Source organism: Periplaneta americana, chromosome 17 (genome assembly GCF_040183065.1).
Source record: "Periplaneta americana isolate PAMFEO1 chromosome 17, P.americana_PAMFEO1_priV1, whole genome shotgun sequence".
In the NCBI taxonomy this organism is placed as follows: domain Eukaryota; kingdom Metazoa; phylum Arthropoda; class Insecta; order Blattodea; family Blattidae; genus Periplaneta; species Periplaneta americana.
Window position 1 is genome coordinate 104148564 of NC_091133.1, and position 17669 is coordinate 104166232.

Here is a 17669-nt window from a genome sequence, read left to right on the forward strand (position 1 = left end):
TGAAAGATGAAGAGTAGAAGGATGTTCTGTGTTTAGGAATGGAGAGTGTGATATGGTGTTGTAAGAGGAATTCACAATATGTGAAACTATCGTACACAATAAATAAATACTTCGTTGCTAGGGAAACGTGGACAGCAGATGAGCGATAATTTCAGCTTACTGTTTGTTTTGGCGAATACCGTAATAGAATGGATTATGTAAGAAAGTAACCGTATTCTTCTGTTTCCTTACTACTACGAGTGATGTCAGAGTTTAAAAGGAAAACTTTTATGTCAAAACGTTACAGTTTCTCTCTGCTTAGTGGTCAAATATTGGCATATCACGTCAAAAGAGATAGAAAGTCGAATTCATATTGTTAAGTTCGGGGACTGATAAATATTTAGAACAAAAATTGACCTAGTTCCGTAGTTGCCAATTTAAACTACATAGATTATAATATGAAGGGCTCGAGAGTAAACAGTGGTAAGGGACATGAAACATATTTTGAGAAATGAAGAGATGAAAGTTATGGATAATGTCATAATTATGTCACAGTGGATAAGATGGTATAGTTTGAATTTTTTTCCTAGTGAAAGTACATTTTCCTTTTGTTATATGTAGGAATATCATTGTTGCAATAGTTTAAATTCGTGATTATTAAAAAAAAAACTTGGGACTCAAATTTTGAAAAAGAAGTATCAGGATACAGTAATTCGCTAAAATAGTTATATATACAGGGTGTTTAAAAAATACGGGGCATAATTTCAGGTATGTATTTCCCACATGTAGATAATCAAAATAGTTCATTACAACATGTGTCCGGAAATGCTTCATTTCCGAGTTATGGCCTTCACAACATTGAAATTCACCGGAACGTTTTTCTTTCCGCAGGTCGTTGTCATTACAGAAGATGTTCAAAATGTCCACCTCCTGCTTGAATACAGACCTCACATCGATGTCTCATTGACCTGCGAACACGTTCCCAAACTCCAGGAGTATTGCGTATGTCCTCAGAACATGCCACAATTCGATTCCGAAGGGATTCCAAATCAGGCACCGGAGACGAATAAACCAATGATTTTAAATGGCCCCACAAGTAGAAATCGAGAGGGTTCAGATCAGGTGAGCGTGGAGGCCAAGCAATTGGGCCACCTCTACCTATCCATCGATCAGGAAACCTTCGATCCAAGTACCTACACAACACTGAATGTAACCTTCGCCTCGGAATGAACGTCAGAGTGCCCTCTTAATGTCTCCTTTGACGGCAACGACCTACGGAAAGAAAAACGTTCCGGTGAATTTCAATGTTGTGAAGGCCATAACTCGGAAATAAAGCATTTCCGGACACATGTTGTAATGAACTATTTTGATTGTCTACATGTGGGAAATACATACCTGAAATTATGCCCCGTATTTTTTAAAAACCCTGTATATCAGCTATGTTTTAAGATAAATTGAAAATATCTTCGACATTATTATGCAGGGTGATTCAGATCACCAGTAACAGTAATTTATTTCGGAAACTAGTGCAATAAAAATTTCAAGACACAAATATTTATAACTAAACCACATGTGAACTTTCACGTGAGCTTGATTTCATCAATCAGCCCTAATAGGAAGTAGGGTCAGTGGCGTATCACTTTAAAATTTCAAATGGGAGTCGGGGTCAAATACGGTACCATTTGATAGAGCTCTTCAAAACAAACAACTTTCATAGGAAGCGTTTTTGTTAATTCCTACTCTTTCAATGAGAAAACATACGAAAAGGCAATGGGTGATTCGGACCATCGTATGTCATTTATTTCGGAAACTAGTGCATTAAAATTTTCGAGTAGGAAGTAATTTACTTGTATTCACCCCACGATGGAGCTGCCGGCCACCAGGTCTACACTCAGCCAGGTGATTGTGCGTGTGTACTGTGTCAACATTAAATGGACTTATCTTGTTTATATTTTCCTCTTGTAACATTTCTCAATATTAATGGCATTGCGTTCTCGTAGGTTTTTTCATTGAAAGAGTAGAAATTAATAATAGCGTTTCCTATGAAAGTTGTTTGTTTTGAAAAGCTCTATCAAATGGTACCCTATTTGACCCCGACTCCTATTTAAAATTTGAAAATGATATGCCACTGACCCCACTTCCTATTAGGGCTGATTGATGAAATCAAGCTCAAGTGAAAGTTCACATGTGGTTTAGTCATAAATATTTTAGTTTCGAAAATTTTAATGCAGTAGTTTTCGAAATAAATTACTGTTACGGGTGGTCTGAATCACCCTGTATTCGTAAAAGCACATCCTTTGATATTGGTTTTCAGATTTCTAAGAATGACTTTTAAAGATACTTTCATAAAGCTATGAAGGGCTATTCTTCAAATGCAACAAAATAAATTCCTATTCCAGAGGAAAGATTCCTAATAGTTTCGAAGATATATAACTTTTTGTATGAGAATAAAGCAAGAAATTAATGTTGCGGAAAATTGTGATCAGAATTTAGTGTCGTTTAAAAACTGTGTGCACGAGAGGTTTAAAAATGGCGCTTCAGCTGCTAACAAGGTCATAAATGCGCATTAAATTTGACGTAATGCATTTTTCACACATCAAAGATTATTTTAAAGCGATTTTTTTTTAATTTACTGCATTTCCACCATATTTAACCATCCTTTTCCCTTGTAAAGCCATTGAAGGTTCATTATCTATCAAAAGAATAACTTATTTATTGCTTTGTGTTGTCTGTGTGTTTAACTCTCCTATTTATTTAGAGTAACTCTGGAAATCGTTTATAAGGATAAGATGTTTGAAATTTTTGGCCATCCTTTACGCGTGTGCTGACATGAGGGAAATTCTTGATGGCGCTGGATTGTGTGGAGGAGAAATTTCGATTGATTTATTGACTCTTGGAGCGAACCTTGTAGAGTAGGAAATACATCATCTGCACAGCTCCTTCTTCCACGCATCTGTTCACACGTGTCTCCGATGAGACTATGAATGTATTAGTTAACCTGTGACCCGCATGCAGCTATTGATGAGTATTTTTCTGTCATCATCATGATCATCATCATCATCATCATCATCATTATCGTTATCATTTTCTCCCCTTTTCTGAAAGTAGTAAAGACCATGCAAATCAAGCTTTTTAGGTATAACTCCCTGTAAAGTTGGCTTGAATAATTTCGAGGGAAAAATTGTTCCACGGCCAGGCATCGAACCCGGGACCTTTGGTTTAAAGTACCAACGCTCTACCAACTGAGCTACCAGGGAACTCTACCAGACACCGATCCAATTCCTCCCTCTATATCCACAGAACTCAGAGTGGGCTGACAACCGTCAAGCAACCAACCCGGGTTCGATGCTTGACCCTGGAACAATTTTTCCCTCTAAATTATTCAAGTCAACTTTACTGGGAGTTATACCTGAAAAGCTTGATTTGCATAATACACGTCACTGTTCGTTAACAGAAAACCACAATTTAAGTCACACAGAGTTAGTGTGCACTCAACGTTAGTTGCTTGACGGTTGTCAGCCCACTTTGAGTTCTGTGGATATAGAGGGAGGAATTGGATCAGTGTCTGGTAGAGTTCCCGGGTAGCTCAGTTGGTAGAGCGTTGGTACGTTAAACCAAAGGTCCCGGGTTCGATGCCTGGCCCCGGAACAATTTTTCCCTCGAAATTAGTAAAGACCATGTTCGCTTTTTATGCTAATTATTTACCACACAATCCTCAGGCAATAGGCGTGTTTGGATACTGATCCGTAGCTGCGCCGGTCGTGGGTTCAATTCCAGCTTGGGCCGATTACCTGATTGTATTCTTCCGAAGTTTTTTCCAACTGTAAGGCTAATGACAGGTAATCACATGGCGAATTTTTTGTCCCATCCCAACTAGATATAATCACACTATAACTTAGTACAGTAGGACTTCTCGTTTAAACAGAGTGAAAACGTAAACAAAATGCAGGTGACATATGTGGGGAGGGCAAGCCGTACGATAAACACTAGGAATGCAAAAGGTTTTAGTTACAACATTTATGGCGGAGCATTAATTGAAATTGTATTTTCCAAAAACACACAATCAAGTATATGAGTTAGTAAGGTAATCTAAAAGCCAAAATATAGCTGAAAATATTGTGTGTACGCTGTAAAAAATTGTAAATTGATAGATTCAGAAGTTGAAGAATAATAGCAAAATTTCTTCACTCATATACAACAGCCATACGCAGTCTGCCCAGTTCTCTTAAACCAGACGTGAGATCAGAGGACTGTATTGCGTTCGAATCGATTCGGTTTTGGAGAATGTGTTCACCGTGAGTCATCGACACGAATTCGATGTTCCTGTTTGTTTGAAACTTTTCTGGACGATGATACTTCGATTTGCCTAACGTCTCGCTATTTTAATAATTACATAACATAATTGTATACAAAATGTGGCGGAGTGTATCATTTCAGCATAAAGGCAGCAATAGTAATATGCGTTACAAGAGCGGTATGTTGAAGTTTTCATGTTCGAGGAAAAGTTTGAAAAAGCGAAACGTAGTTGAGCTTTTTTTTATCCGAGAATTGAAAGAAAACATACCGCTCGTGTATCGTACATTATTCTGTGCGAAGATCGTTTATTACATACCTGAAAGAGGAATTTCTAATTAGTTGCAATGAAATCTACATCTTGGTTTCTGTTCAATGACGGCAAATTTGCAAAACAAAAATATCTATCTTCAACATTGTTGCTTTAAAATGTTTTCTGTATTTTTACTATACCCCAGCAGGCCGTGATATACGTCTGTCTTTTTTTCCCCCCAGTCTGTGATGACTCTGGAATTTTGTTGATTTTTTCACCGCTCTCTTAATGTTACTTGCATCACGAATGCAGTAACTTTAGTGGAGTTGTAGCGTTTACTTAATTTTTGCAAATATTTAAAAACAATAATTAACAATGCAATTTAGGTGAAATTGCAGTGGTAAGTTCCAATTTATAATTATTATTATATTGAACGTCTCTAAAAATAATATGTTAAAAGCCTAAAGCAGTAAAATCAATATGTCACTTAAACGGTAAGAAGAGGGAAATTGTTATGTGTGTTAGGTTGGGAATAGGCTACTGAATGTGGAATTTTAGACTTTCCGCGGATTGGTTTTGTACGGAAACCAATCAAATACGCACGATCACGCACAAAAAATCATGTTTCTTTTTATATTTAATAATTACGTCATTACCTCTTGCTAATGATGTAAATATATCCAATATTTCTTTCTGACAACTCGAGTACTTCTCCTGTTAGCAGAAAAGAGGGAACATCGGATTATGCAAAAATTACACTGGTCTACAAAATAAAACTTTTTGTCTGCTACTGAGGAAATTTCAAGTGTTCTATACTGAAATTGATGCATTGATTCCAGATCTGTAATCATATTTATCATAGCATGTCAAGGTTTTTTTTTTTTTTTTTTTTTTTTTTTAGTTATGGGACTGTAACATTAATTCTAAATCTTACTATTCAGTACATCTGTACCGTAAAGTTAGAGATATAAATTGAGCTTAGTTTATTATATTCTTTCTAAATTGTTATATTATATTATTTTAAATACATTTATAAGAATATTGGAGTACTATGTAATTAGCATTTAAAACTTGGCAAAAACTTCATTTCTCACACTAGTTTATTAAACCTTGTCGGACCGTAAAGAAAACAACTATCGCAATGTCCACATTTTTATATGTTGTACAATATTAATAATGCATTTATTGCAGCCAAATGGCCATTTAGATTGCATTTAATTTACTTTTGTTTTGCGTACTCGCTTATTGATTTTGTTCTTTTGGCGCACAGTTCAATATGATAGCGTTGACATTTCTTGCTGCACAATGTACACACGCATGAGTCACTCGGGTCGTGGTATGTTCTTGTCTTGCAGATAAGGTGATGGAATCCGTGGACTGCCAGTCTTGTTATTACCAAAGCTCGGAACTTGGGGACTTGTGTGTCGTGTGCATGAGTAAGGTTACAGGTACAACGTACACAAAGCTCACCCTGCAACTGCTCAGGGACAGTCGTGTGTAGTAAGAAAGTGGTCACATTGAATGACAGGAAGAGGGACGAGGAAACCCTGTCGTGTCGAAGCCAATGACATTCAGATAATTAGAGGTAAACGGTCTATTTGAGGAATTAGAAAATACGTATTATTCGAATGGGTATTATATACGTTTGAAAATATATTTCTTAAATTTTAGGTACAGAATTTCGTGGAGGAATTCTGAGGAGATACATTATTTTCTTCGAGTGGAGAGTTTATATTTTGTAAGTTGTGCCACACATAAACTAGAGACTGGAAACGGGCATTCATTGAAATACATTGCAGTCCCTTAAATCGGTGGAAAATTTGTCCGTAGCCATGGATCAACTCGTAATGGAACCTTCCCTAGTAGTGACACAGAAATTGAAAACTATTTTCGAGAAAAATGTAGGATGCTTATCTTTCTCAGATACGATATCAGCTAGAAACTGCTGAAAATCGAACAGAAAACAGTGACAGTGAAAACATTCAGTATTTTATTTCGGCGCAAGACTTTATAATAAAATTACAAACCATTTTCCAAATTTGAAATTTTTTAAAATTGAAGCTTTTAAAAAAGAAATTTGTAAAATTATCCATGATATATAGGCCCTAATATTAACAAATATATATTTTTTTACCTTTTATTTCTGTCGACTATATTCATGTTTTTATTGAATATCACTGGCTTGTGTCGGATTGTCAATTTATATTAAATGTGTATTTTCTCTTTCACCTTTATTCTTGCTCTTGTGTTGTATTTATTGGTTTGAATTAAGTTACTGCATTTAGTAAACTGTCCTTGTAAATTTTAAGTTATGTTATTGACTAAGACCACACCGTACATGAGCCTGACTCTTACGGTAGTGGCTAGAAACATTTTTATTTTATAAATTTAATTTGTACTCACTAGCTAGCTAGTTAAAATAAAAAAATAAAATAAAATAAGTTTGATCTAAATGTATTAAAAATGTTATTATTTTAAAATTGTGGTAGAAAAAACGGACTTCAGATCTGTAATCAGCACACTCAAATTAAGACTGGTACACTTGTTTTTGTTCAGTAGCAAAACCACTGTAGACCAGTGTTATTAGTAACATACAGCGCATTTAGATGTGTGAAGATTCTCATGCAAGCTAATTATTTGTGTATCTCAGCAAAACGTAGAAGTTAGCCCCAGTTTTATGTGTGTAGGTCTAGTCTGTGAACTACAGTTTACAATGCACAAACCAATTTGCATAAACCCGCCTGTGAGCATGCAGACGCATTCAAATATTTGTACAAACCACATTTGTTTACTCCTACGATGTGAAAACGAACCGGGTTTGTGCACACTAGCGCATACGCATTACATCTATTACAAAAACAGCTGATTATACGACATTGTGTAACCGTTGAAACTAAGGCTACTATTGTCTTTCCAACGAGTGTTGAGTTTGACAGAAGCGTTAGCATCGCTTAAACAGAAGAGAGAGTAGCCTGTTGCCACGGTAACGTTGACCACGTTTCTTTCTTTTTTTTTTTCCTTCGTCTTCTTTTTTTTTTCATATCACTTTATTGATGATCAAGTATAACTTTTGTGCGAGAGCGTGCGTATTTGCTTGCTTTACGCACAGAACCAATACGCGGTAAGTGTGAAATACCACATTCAGTATTCCCAACGTAACACTCATAACAATTTCCCTCTTCTTACCGCTTAAGCGCGACATTCATTTTACTGCTTTAGGCTTTTAACATATTATTTTTAGAGACGTTTAACATAGTAATAATTATAAATTGGAAACTTACCACTGCAATTTCACCTAAATTGCACTGTTAATTATTGTTTTTAAATATTTGCAAAAATTAAGTAAACTCTACAACACCACAAAAGTTACTGCATTTGTAATGCAAGTAACATTAAGGAAGCCGTGAAAAAATCAACAAGATTCCAGATGCCGGTGTTATTACTGCAATATGTTATATAAATAATATTGTTAAAATATTAAAATGAAAAATAAATCATTACATAACCTTACCGTTTGTTTTAAGTTCGCATTTATAGACTGGGAGGGGGGAAGACAGACGTATATCACGGCCTGCTGGAGTATGGTAAACACAGAAAACATTTTATAGCAACAATGTTGAAGAAAGATATTTTGGTTTTCCGAAGTTTCCGTCATTAAACAGAAACCAACATAGAGATTTCATTGCAACTAATTAGAAATTTGTCTTTCAGGTATGTAATAAACGATCTTCGCACAAAATAATGTACGATACACGAGCGGTATGTTTGTTTTCATGTTCTCGGAAATTAAAAAAGCTCAACTACGTTTCGCTTTTTCAATCTTTTCCTCGAACATGAAAACGTCAACACACCGCTCTTGTAACGCATATTACTGTTTTTATCCATGACCATAACGAAAAATATGCCTTCACTAAATACTTTTGCGTTTGTAAAGTAGGCTTTTATTCAACATTACTTTATTCCACTAGTGAGATAAAGACTGTACCTCACAGTTCATTACTATTTTCCTAGTACCCGGGTACACACGTATACTTTTCCATTCAACTATTATTCAAGAAGTTAATATATTAGTTACTGGATGTCATTACCTCTACTTCTTTATTACCATTTCTTAAATATACATACACTCAATCTCCTTCTCTTTTCTCTATCTACTACGTCGTAATTTGTGCATTGCATCCATATCTAATATGTATTTTTTTTTATTTGTAATAATTTACCTTTTGGGAGGCGAGAAGACTTGAACCTGCGAAACCTGCGAACTGCGAAGTTGGGTTTATAGGATTTTATAACAACACGCGTTAGTCAACTGAGCTAAACAGACACGATGATAAAATACGTTTTAATATTCCTCTCAAGTTTACAGAAGTAAAATGTGAAATTATTTTAATCACATTAGTCCCGTGAACACTTCTAAATAATCCCTGAAACTTCAAAAAGGCGAAAATATATATTAAAATTATATAATTAATTATTATTTGTTATTTATCCAACGCCTTAGATACCATTCTTCACTAGTCATGGCCTCCTACATCATGACCTACCTAGTACACGTATCAATTCTAAAATCCATGCCACGGTATGTGATTATATGAGGACTTATTTTTACACATATTTTCTTTTATAAAACAGAATTTTTCGTTATGGTCATGAATAAAATTACGTATGATACTTGTGAGCGTGATCTTTATTGCGCTCGTGTAATTTAAGCACGAGGCGTCTGTGGTCATATTGCGTGTTTAGGATCTGTGGTTATACCAATAGGTGGTTGTTATTATTGTGAGTTCCTGTTTCTGTTGTGTGTTGTAGATGACTTGTGTTCATGTAGAATAGAATAGAATTTACGGGCACTATGACCCAGCACTGCGATCTGTTACGATCTATTGCGCTAACCCTCAAGCTGCGCGCATTCCCAAACCCACACCCGCTGACTACACTAAGGTTCACTGCGTACCCAGGTTTCGAGCAGGCAACCCTCCCGTCATCCCTATGCCAGTCCCCTCCGTGCGTCGCCAGCCGACATTCGGGAATGCTATCAGCAAAAAACAGCAGGGAGTAAGATCCGGGTAACGTGCTGGCCAATGCATAGGTCCTCCTCTACCAATCTGTCTTCCTTGAGTATGATAGGGCCGCATTTCAAGATCCTTCCTCAAGATTTATCCCTGTAGTTGACCTGGTGAGACCAGATTCTGCACTGTATTGTCTTGTTGATTTGCTTGACTAAGTTATGTAAAAATTCCTCTTGTACAACAGCAATGTTTTTCAAGGGATCGGCCTTTATGTGGTCGACCGCTGTTCATTTTGTAATTGTCAGCAACTGAACCGATTTCGATGAATATATCATCAAAGCGATAAACGGTTAATCAAGGTGATGGGTCATTGTTGAAGTATGTTTCATATTTTTGCGGACATTGTGGGGACTGAAATACACCATATCGCAATCTTTTGTCTTTGCTCCAAGCCATTTTTCAATAGAGATAAAAACAAAGACATTGTAACCATGGAAATACCTTATTTTGAAGAAATTGAAACATGTTACTCAAAAGTAATGTGTATAATTGCATGAACATAGACCTGAATCGCTAGCTATGTGTTGTTTTTTTAGAGACACTGTGTACTTTTGAAGCATGTGAACTTGTTGGTGTGTTATTGAAATTTTATTTAAACATCTGAAGTGAAGGAATAATTTGTGGCGTCGAAAATGGCAGTACTGTCCACTCCTACAGTGCCGACGGCTGAAGTATGTCCTGCTTCCACACTCTATTCACAATAAACAAAATCTCCCTACCACATTACACTCAGGTGTCAATATGAAAACTGATTACATGAGTAGTGAATCTACGTCTTCGACGCCTTATGATGACGGAAGGTGACATTTCATTCCATGGGATAATTACTAAAAAAAAGTACTTGTTTTGACCACGTCTTGGACCTCACGATGGTGTAGGTCTAATTTTTGTGCGTTCTGTATAGGTCCGTCAAAATTAAGTCCTAAAAATGTAGAAATCTCCGTTTCTGACATACATAACTGATTCAATTGCATATTTATAGTGCATATTTTAAAAACATTTCCGCATGTTTCAATGCTTGTTTCATTAATTTTGCATATGTACCATACATAATTAGGATTAAAACGACACTCTACTGCAAGTCAATTGATATGTGAATATTGATTTGATTCGATTTATATGACGGGAGGAATGATCTATCATTTAGGCCATTTTCTAGCACATTGTACAGAGCTAGCAACAAAATTTGGACTACCTGAATATTCCAAGTTCCAGTTATAATGCCGATAAGGGTTGGTCTTCCAGTTTGGGGATTGGGCGAAGGGCTAATAACCAATCACCGTAAAAAAGGGCCTGTTACGAAACATCAACGTAAGCCTCAGAATTGGACTGTTTCTTTGGCGCGACCTCTTTCTCTACGTAAAGATATAATTTTTGCAGCTTGTACTTTTCTTTTTTTGAGAACCAAACTTTCACATCCATATGTGAAGTTCGGCATAGTGCTTATCCTCCCTCGTTTTCTTTTCCAATATTCTGTGTATTGTTCCTTAAGTGTATTGCAATTTGTGCAAATTTTCATCTGTGCCATGATCTGTTTATAAATCACATCGCAACCGAAGTATTATTTAAAATGTTAATCTTGTTCTAGAGGCTTATTATTTTTGTTTCTCTATAAACAATGGTCATTTCATAAATAATGCACATGTTGGTAGAACTGTGAAGTGGATAATGCAACACCAATGCAAATTTCGTCAGTTATATTTCAAGGCTTGAGGAACAAGCACGTGTGTTTATTTCGTCCATAGCATACTCTGTGTTTATGTAAGGAGAGCTAGAAATGGAGCCTACTCGTGTCTTGAGTATTGTTACATGACAAAAATCTCAAAGAAATCCACAATAAATGTTAGTTTATTACTCTGTGTATAAAACAGTTTTCTACATTACGTACTTTACATGTAAATTACACGTAAAATACCTACAGGTAATTTACAGTACGCGTCCAACCCTCACCGTATCGAATGAGGATAACACTTAATAATTTTATGTGTGGTATACTCAATCTAGGATTCTATCCCTCCCCCTTATTCTAAATCTTAATTCGCACCCCAAACGCAAGTCCTTCTTCCTGAAGCCTTCAACTGCAACTGACGTAATTTTCATTGTTGTTGCGTCATCCACTTCAGAGTTCTAGTTCTACCAACCTGAGCACTGTTTATGAAATGACCCTAGTATTTCTTCATATTTTTATAAGGTTAACGGTAGTGAATTTATATAATATTGTGCATTCAAGATTTATGGACAATGGGTAGTCTACTTCATTATCCTCCATGAATAACCTGCAACCTCGATGGCAGCGTCGGAAGACGGAACCGAGCGATAACACTAACGACACAATTAGTGCGACGTGATCGGAGTAATTTGGGGATTTCTTTCACGTGAAGTTAATGTGTGATAAACCCTCAAACACGCGAACCAGCACTTTCCATGCATGGCAATGCAAATCTGTCACATCAGTCCCAATTCCTGGTGACTCATTATGCGAAGTATAGGGAAAGTAACGCGATGGTGTAAAATATCAATTTCGAAATTTTGATGCAAATAAACTTCGCCATCGCTCATGACATCGGATCCTTATTTGCCATTTAACGAGGGAAGAGTGAGAGGAGGAGAAACTGTAATAAAATCGCGTGCGGGAACTCTTTAGAGGGCTGTGGTGCTGATTGAACTATGCATGCCAATTCCAAAATAAATGGCCACTTACTTCACTTTAGTATTCTCCGTCCTATTCAGGACAGGAAAGTGGCTAATCTATGTCGACATAAAGCAGAAGATTCTATCTCTAATCTATAGTGAATTCAGAGTTATGAGTACAGTGTAGACTCTTATGGGATGTTACTTTCTTACGACATTCTTAAATTTTTATGTACCTTATGGAAATAAAGTGAATAGAATTAGGAGTTTAGTCAATTTTTCACGAAATATTTTGCTTATTGTTGTTCTCGGAGGCCTTGCACTTATCTTTCTGGCCGTATGATCAGATAGTCGAAGATTCAAAACCGGCGGAGAGGGAAGGATTTAAAAGGCGTTAAGTTCTTGCCACTCTTTCCTCGGTTACAAGCGTAAAGCTGAGAGTCCTATGCCATAGATTTACTTCAGGTAGAAAACTCTGTATCTAATAGAGGGTTCTAGCCTAAATTTGTCTACCATCTCTCGTCCTATAGTCGCGACGCTGTTATTCCCGGCATGGCTCCTCCTCTTTGCTTACGTCTTAGGAAGTGAAGGCTCTATAAAGTTTAGTTAGGTAGTATCGTTCGCCATTTTTGTTCTTTCGTTGCCGAACTACCAGACGAAGAATCTATTTGCCGCACAGTTAAACATTATCATGTCGTAGCTCCTATGATAATAAATCATACTCACTGTAATTGAGCAAATAATTGAGCGGCAAATAACATCCTCGTGTGCTATCTGCGAACCCAACGAAAGAGCCAAAATGGCGGGCGATTATATTAAATATTTATCGAGCCTTAGGAAATGCATCAGCGAATCACAAGACGCACACGTTTAAATGTAGCCGACCGGCAACGTGATTGGCTGCCGGAAATTAGAGCGACGGGACTATAGTTGACAGCATCATTAAATAATTTACTTGGCTTTTAGAGTACCAAACCCGGGACGAATTCATGTACTTACACATTAATAAGCCTTTTGTGCATACAATACAAGATTAATTGAAATTTTACCAACAAACTTCCAAGACAAATCTAATCTTTCAGGTAAAGCTTCCTGTAAAGCAGATTTGAATAATTTCAAGGGAAAAATTGTCCCGGGGCCGGGTATCGATCCCGGGACCTCTGGTTGAACGTACCAGCGCTCTGCCAACTGAGCTACCCGGGAACTCTACCCGACACCGTCTCAACTTTTCCCTTTATATCAACACAACTCGCGTGGGCTGACGAAACGCCAGAGACCCACATCGAGTGCACACAAACTTGTGTGACTTGAAATTGTGGTTTCCTGTTAACGTACACAGTGACATATATTTTGCAAATCTAATCTTTCAGGTAAAGCTTTCTGTAAAACAGATTTGAATAATTTCAAGGGAAAAATTGTTCCGGGGCCGGGTATCGATCCCGGGACCTCTGGTTGAACGTACCAGCGCTCTGCCAACTGAGCTACCCGGGAAATTATTCAAACTTCCAAGAGTTGTAGAGGACAGCTAAACTAAATAATTAGACATAGTAAACCATTGATGAGAAGTCGATTGTTGTATTGTATTGTATTGTATTTTATTGTATTTATTAACATTCCATGGTATTCACAGCGAATAGGGATTATAAAGAATGGACACTGAGCGAATTTTCCTGTGTTTTGTTTCTCCGTGCGCCAGCGGCTAGTTCCACTTTCAAGCGCTAGAGGTAGTGTAATCGAGCATACGCTAAGATAATAGAGTTGAGACACAGGATCCAAACATCGCCTACCTTGTTGCATAATCCAGTAACGCTTTGCTTCAAATATATCCAAGTTAACAGCTTTTCCTTATTTCTCAGTGACAAACTAGTTGTAATAATAATATTTTATATTTCAGATATCGTAAATTATATTGTAAAATAATATAATACATTATAAAATTAAGTATCGAATTCGTTTAATATTTGTATATAATATAATATAGGTATATGGTTTTACTTCTCGTAAGAGTTTTGTTTTTCCATTTTCAGCGCTATCAAATCATTACATATTTTAATTGTTGTTGGGGTCAACGTCTGAACTCTCATTATAAAGGAACTCTAGAGTCTAGATATTATAGTTAATGAAGGATTTTTTATTTTATGGATCCAATTTATTTTATTTGAGTACATAATGTACCTAGATGTATTAATTATATGTGTTATATTTCCGCTGTGTCGACTGCTAGCTGGTTTGATGTCAGCGCCAACTCTAGGGAGAAAGCAGAATCTGACGCTTTAGCTGGCTTGAAGGTCATTGAAATCGGTCCGGCTACATCAAAGGTACCGACGCGAAGTGTCCATTCTTTATAATCCCTATTCGCTGGTATTCATACATTGCTTCACAGCTAGAATTTGGAACAAGTAAAAAAACTTAATACTATTACTGTCCCTGTATTAACAATTCGACAGCAGTGTTGAGATGTGTAAAACTCTCTCCATAGCTCAGCGGTGTTGAAACTACGGTTATGTATATTTTACGGTAAAATAAGAATATTCAGAAAATCATAGTGTTTAGAAAGATATTAAGTTACCTGTATGTTATTTTAATCCTAATAACATACTATACTGTGTATAATCCTAATAAATAAAGGAATAAACAAAGAAAAAAAAAGAACGAACAGAGAAACAGATGAACGGACTGAGGGACAAAGGGACAAACAGACAAACAAATAAACACACAATTTCTCATTCCACTGTGTAAATCTACAGATCCAATACTAGATTTCAAACCGTGTCCCCAATTACCGTGTCATAAAAGATAAAGAAGGTGAGTTTCCAAGGGAACACGGTTGCACAAGAAGTGTAAATGTGTTCTAGGAATTGGTTTAATGTGAGAGTATTATAATTTTTTTTTTTAATTCTCGAAAATCTCCTCTTTGAAGCAGTGCATTAGTGATCATGAATTAATAATACTGGAACTTAAGTGTATACATTCGAGTAGGCCTGCATTGTGGGTAATGGATGTAATGAGGCGTGGTCGAGGATATAACAATGATTAAAATTATATAGAAACTGTCAGTAGTTATGGAGGTATTGAAGTGAATATCCAACATTTAAATGGGTTAAGAGCTAGATGTTGATTCTAAAGACATACAATTAAGGGTCTAATGCACAAGAAACATACCACATAGGCTACAGTAAAATCTGTCTGAGAGACCACTCCTCCTAAAGACCGATTTTTTTAAAGAACCGAATTAAAAATCCATAGGGGAGAGTTGGGTAGTATCGGACATCGGGTAATATCGGACAGTGCGTTTCTTTCATCTACCACGAGATGGTAGTACCTGAATAACATGGTTACGTTTCTGTATGCGACATCACATAAACGTAACCATGTCATTCAGGTACTATCATCTTGTGGTAGATGAAAGAAACTGACTGTCCGATATTACCCGATGTCCGATACTACCCAACTCTCCCCTAAAACCAATGTAAATCACACTCCTTTTAAAAGACCACCTCTCTCTCCGACCACCAACCAGTGATTGAATAGCCATTTCCTTAATTTTACCCTTTTAAAAGATCATACTGTATTTTAAAAATTAACAATTTAGTATTTTATTAAATTACTGTAGCCTAAATAAACTCCAGGAAATTTTTACAGTACTAGAAATTAAAACGAAGTTTGTCACCGTTGTTAAGTGATAACGTATTCACGTTGAATGCCCATCTCTGTCTTTAATCCCGTAAGGAATGTTGGGGATTGCTACAGAAAAGGAAAACTGACTGCTTGCAAACGGCCTCCGAGGTATTTTACTTTTTTTTTTTATTTTAGTGGGTTATTTTACTACGCTTTATCAACGTCTTAAATTATTTAGCGTCTGAATGAGATGACGGTGATAATGCCGGTAAAATGAGTGAGGGATCCAGCACCGAAAGTTATACCCAGCATTTGCTCATGTTGGGTTGAGGAAAAACCCCGGAAAAAACCTCAACCAGGTAACTTGCCCCGACCGGGAATCGAACCCGGGCCATCTGGTTTTGCGACCAGACGCGCTAACCGTTACTCCACAAGTGTGGACCCTCCGAGGTATGACAGAGGATTATTTGCACCGCTGTTTAACAGTTTCTTGAAAGATAAGATTTCTAAGTATCTGAACACAGTATTTTTGATCTTTTTGTTTTGATTTTGACATGAGTACATGTTTGGAAACGTGGTGAGCGTGTTCCTGGACGAAATAAAAATAATTAACACAAAACTCTGACTGGAAGATGTAAATGTTAAATGTTATGTTTTATTTAACGACGCTCGCAACTGCAGAGGTTATATCAGCGTCGCCAGATGTGCCGGAATTTTTTCCCGCAGGAGTTCTTTTACATGCCAGTAAATCTACTGACATGAGCCTGTCGCATTTAAACACACTTAAATGCCATCGACCTGGCCCGGGATCGAACCCGCAACCTTGGGCATAGAAGGCCAGCGCTATACCAACTCGCCAACCAGGTCGACTGGAAGATGTATGGCATTATCATTTAATGTTTACAAAAAGTTCTCAATGTGTCCCCCTCTAATGTTTACGCATGCCTGACGTACACACGATTGATGAATTCGCTGTAACACCAATTTGTCACCACGGATCAATTGGTATGCATTTTGAACAAGTTGCAATAGCTCCTCTGCATCATTCACTGGTGTGCCATAGACGGCAATCTTCAAACAACCTCGAAGATAAAAATCTAATGGGGTGAAGTCGGGTGAGCTGGGTGGCCAAGACTCTGGGCCACCGCATCCAATCCATCGTTCTTGGAATTGTTAATTTTTACAGAAAATAAGCATTTGCCGTAAAATTTTCCTATAAGGAATTATTATTGTGTTTTATCCAGAACCACGCTCAAGTGTTTTCCAAGCATACTTATGACTAGGCTTCGAGACTTCGGACCCAATAGAACAGTTCAGTGGGAAATTCTCATAACGGCGTACTGAGTATAGTGATAAAGCGTACAGTGGGTGGGGGTACTGTAGAATGAATGCCAATAAATACGCAAAGGAAAACGCTTTGGATTTGAAGGTTCTGATGAATAATTTGGTTTTTATACAAACCCATTTTCAGACTGTGTCTGAAACTATTATACGGTTAGAAAAATCAGAGCAAGAGATGCCGGATGCCCTCAAATTAGTTGAGGAAATGGCTCAGAGAATTAATGAGACACCAAGTACACCGGTTACTGAACCGTAAAACAGAAGTGTAAATCAATTTTATGTAAAAATAAAGGATATGGAACATTGTGTTATATAAACAGAAAATTAGTAGACAAAGAATCACCCGAGAATAAAGGACTGTCTCTTAGAGACTGCAATGATGTTAGGTTTTTTTCGTTTTGCTCCTATCACGTCACGCGACGTAGAGGGCAACTTTTCACAGTACAAACTGTGTCTGGTAGATAAGGGAAAAAAAAATATTTACA

The 17669-nt window shown here is 36.8% G+C and overlaps 1 non-coding gene across 1 annotated transcript; it reads right to left on the minus strand.

Moving 5' to 3' along the window:
• Positions 1–3163: 3163 nt before the first annotated feature.
• TRNAK-UUU (transfer RNA lysine (anticodon UUU)) lies at positions 3164–3236 on the minus strand. The gene has a single exon. It is a non-coding gene; the product is annotated as a tRNA-Lys (tRNA).
• Positions 3237–17669: the final 14433 nt, after the last annotated feature.